This window comes from Amblyraja radiata, chromosome 3 (assembly GCF_010909765.2).
Source record: "Amblyraja radiata isolate CabotCenter1 chromosome 3, sAmbRad1.1.pri, whole genome shotgun sequence".
NCBI classification, from domain to species: domain Eukaryota; kingdom Metazoa; phylum Chordata; class Chondrichthyes; order Rajiformes; family Rajidae; genus Amblyraja; species Amblyraja radiata.
In genome coordinates, this window is record NC_045958.1 from 125,927,202 (window position 1) to 125,931,588 (window position 4,387).

Genomic DNA, 4,387 nt, shown 5'->3' on the forward strand with positions numbered 1-4,387 from the left:
GGAGGAATTGTGTTAACATGTTTAGACATGAATCCAACATAGAAATCCATGATAAATTGTTAACAACAAATTATAGCCCCTATTTATGGGGTGAAATTATATTACAGAACTTAAAATTGGCTCTGCAAAGTTCCAGTTTAACTACTGGTTTGTGGTAGAATAGTTGGAACATTCTCCCCTGATCCATCCTGCTGTCTCGAGGATTTGGTTCATTGGTACATCCAACTCCATAGCTGCCGATGTAGTTGCAGCCCTGGTGGAATAAGATTTGAATATGTAAGTATCCACCCCAGCTGTTGTTAAAACCTGTTACAGCCATCTGGAAATAGTTTGAATCGACACTTTTTTGTGGGTTTGTTTGTGGCTGATTAGTAGTGCCATCTCATAGCCTCAGATGTTTTTGGTGTTCTCCATATAGAACAATAATTGTCTTATTATACAGAGACGATATCTGTAGGGTAATCCCTAAATTCCATTTTGAGGCCTGATGATCCCGGTCTGTTCTGTTTGACTAATTCGTAATATGAAACGTTATATTCCTGTTGAAGAAGTCATATAGTCCAGCCTTAACTTATGTACGACTGTACCCTTAGTGCCGTGACCAAAGCCATCAGCATGACTGTTTTGTGCGTCAGTCTTTGCAGGGACAGAGCTGTTGCTGGAGACCAATTCTTAGCAACGTTAGGGCAATACTCATATCCCATTTAGAGAGTACCTGGTTCTTGGGGGATTGATATTAAAAATTCCCCTTATAAGTTTGGTTACCAGGGGTGAGTCCCAACAGAATGACGCTCTGATCCTCACCATAGATATGTTGAAAAGGCACTTCTGGCGCAGTTAATGGCACTGTAACTGAGCCCTTCATCATAATGGAGGCCTGCCAGGAATTCGAGAACAGACGTTATGTTCATCAAACTGTAGGTGATGTTGTTTCTGTGACAATATATCTCCCATTTCCTGATGTATACCAGATATAGTTTTTGGTGGACTGTCTGTGGCCCGCTGAGATAATGTTCAATGTTCGGTCCGCCAGTCCCAGTTGCAGTAGAGGTTTCTTTAGACTCTACAAATTGATAGGTTTGTTGTTTTTGACATGGATGGGTTCCCCTGTTACGGGATGAACCAATAACCTGGTTGTTTCAGGATGGTGATGCATGGTTAAACCCCATGTTGAGTATCACAGGGAACCATGGTTAAGTAGGCCAATCGGCACTACCAATTAACAGACGCTGAGTCTTGTTGTATTTTTCGTAATACCCGACTGATGATGCAGAAAAGGAGAGAATGCATAGATAAACAATTGCCCCCACAATGCAGTGAAAAGTATCTGTCCCTGCTGTCCCAGGGTCTGGTTCCCAAGAAACACAGTTAGGTAACTGGTGATTAAGTCTTATTTTATTGAATTTGGGTGACCTGATGTTTGTCACTGAATTTTGGGTTACCTGGTAGGTAAGTAGCTGATATTCCAATATTTCTATGGATACACCCTTACCAAATTGTATTAGTCAGTTTGTCACTCTGTAGTCTGACATGCTGCTGATTTATCCCAGAGCAGTATGACTTTAGGCCATAGAACGCACCCCACATTTTCAGGTAGTTTATGCCCAGTGTCTGTGATAATGATGCCTCCTGTGCCTTTCATCTACCTCCACAGATGGAGATGGAAATTGATAGTACCCCAACCAAGAGCACTGGCATCAGTTTGTAGCACCCCTAAGGGTTTGCTGATAACGATAGGGTTGGAACAATGCCGAATGTTATCCCTCCACCATTTTAAATCCATAAGCTTTGATTGGTGGCTTATTGGTCATTAACTTTGAGTGGTTGTATTTTTGCCCTTTGTAGATTTTTGGTAATACAAAGGTCCAAATTGTGTGTCTGGAAAGGCAGACACTATATGCCAATTATACTTGCTACCAATCTGATAGACAGTTCACTGATGTCAGTGGGGTTGTTGCAGGCCTCAGTTAAGACTGTAGCCTTGTCCTTTGGTAAAGTCACCGACATGTGAGCTGTCAATAGTGAACCCCAAATAATCCATTATGTTAGTAGGCGTTAGTTTAGATTTAACTGGATGGATGATAACCCCAGTTTTCACCCAATTGTATGGTGGCTGTTAAAGCTAGTTAGGCCAACTCCAAAGTTATGCCCACAATTAGTATGATCATATGATTATGTATTTGGTAGAGCTCTATACTGCCAGAGCTGCCCCATCCAGTTTTTTTTTATTTTTTTATTTTTTTTAAATAACGTTTGTGATCAGTCCGTATAGGCACTGAATAGTAAGCATCTTTTAGGTCGATGCTAGCCATGGAGTAGCCTTTGGAAATCGGTCCTTTAGCAGTTACCAGTTCCCATTTTGTACCGAATATATAGTACAATGTATTCAATTTGGTCAATTCGATGATGATGCGACTGTCACCATCTATTTTGTTTTTGGTAAAGATATAAGACACAAATTCCAGCCAATCGTGTTGGGTTTACCCATTACCCCTTTTGCACAATTCAATGGTATATCCCTGGATACTGCTTAGGATATAAGTGTCTGTAGTTAATATACACCATGTATCCAAAAGAGTGTAATCTCCTACCAATGTGTGTATTATCCACTCTTCCTATAATTTGTAAGGGACCAGACCCACCTACCTCCATTGTTACCAGTGGAAGTTTGCTTCTTCTGTGTGGTCTTCGTGGAGGTTGAGGCGCCGGTGTCTGGGTTTGTTTTTGGGTTGGGGGTTTGCGCATCTTCCAGAAAGGCCGGTCTGGGCTATGGTCTAAAAGACCGCTGCCCTGTATGCCCGGCCTTTGAGCTTTCACCAGCTTCTCTTGTTCTGCTGGTGGGTGCATAAGGGTGCTGACTTTGGCTGTAGGAGATCCTTAATGTTGTCGCCTTTATGAGCCCCAGGGCTTTCCTAAGTCCTGCTCCGACATGTTTCCAGATGCTATTTCCACGACTGGAACATTCAGGGATGCGCAGTTTCCTGGTCCCAAGTCTTTTTGCAGTGGTGTCCATCGTGGTCTGGCTGTATGTATTTGGACATCATGACCAGTAGATTTTGCCTTCCTGCACCCCCTGCACACTTGTAGTTTTGTTCGTCAAAACCCCTCTTCAGGGTCAGCCCAGAATTGACCCCCCCAGTACTCCCCTCTGATGAGGGAGATGCACTGTGCAGCCCTACAAGAGGTGCTGCTGTGGGTTTTACATAGTGCCCACAGTGACTAGACTCCATCTCCCGGAGCCTGTCATGTTGGACATAAGCCGCTCCAACCGGCTCCAGCGCTCACGGTCGCTGGCCGTCCAAAGTCGGGCTCATCAGTCCTCGACTCTTTTGTTTTTCTTCTTGCCTTCCCGCCCAGACGCAGTGTTTAATCTGGCCGGTGCGGGGGCGAAGACGGGCACAGCTGTTCCCTTACGGGTGATTCCTGTGCCGCCGGCCGCTGCTGGCGTCCGCAACTCCGCGGTCTTCCCCCGCCAGCTCTGGTCGACTTCTTTGCCTTGTGCATGTTTCCCCCCACCTGTAGAACAGTATGGGAACAATAAAGACCGCAGTATCACATACCTGCAGGTCCAGGCTTAAAACTTGCCGTTAAGGGGGGAACGTCTTCCGCCCCTCCTCCTGCCGTTTTGACGTGTCAAAGCCAACGGCTCCGTTCTGTATAGTCTCCCGTCCAGCCATGGTGTTTAATCTGGCCGGTGCGGGAGTGAAGTCGGGCACAGCTGTTCCCTTACGGGTGATTCCTGTGCCGCCTGCCGTTGTTTGCACAGCTCTCCATGTTTCCCCACCTGTGAAACAGTATGGGGAGAATAAAGACCGCAGTTTTACTTACCTGCATGTCTAGGTTTAAACTGTCGCTACGGGGGAACGTTGTTCCACCCCGCCTCCTGCCGTTTGGACTTGTCAAAGTCGACGGCCCCATTCTGAATAGTCTCCCGTCCGGCCGTGGTGTTCTGGCCGGCACGTGACCAAAAGTCGGCACAGCTGATCCCACTTACGGGGCCTTGTGCCTTCAGCTGCTGCTGGCTCCCGCAAGTTCGCGGTCCTCCCCAGCCAGCTTCACTCGCAGCACTTGTGGACACTATTTTGTCCAGCTTCCCCCCCCCCGTGTAAAAACAGCGCGGGGACAAACACTACTGCAGGTCGCGGTTTCAAACTTACCGCTGCGGGGAACGCTCCACCCCGCCTGTCGTTTCGCAAGCGTGAAAGCGATATACACGCATGCGTCCTGGCGGGGTTCTTCACGTAGTCACTCACGTGACTCCGAAGTAAAATTACTATACAATTGGGTCAAACCCAAGTACAACAGATAGAGTAAAGGGGAAGATACAGAGTGCAATCTTAATGGATAACAACTTGACACAGGTACATGGATAGGACAGGTTTAGAGG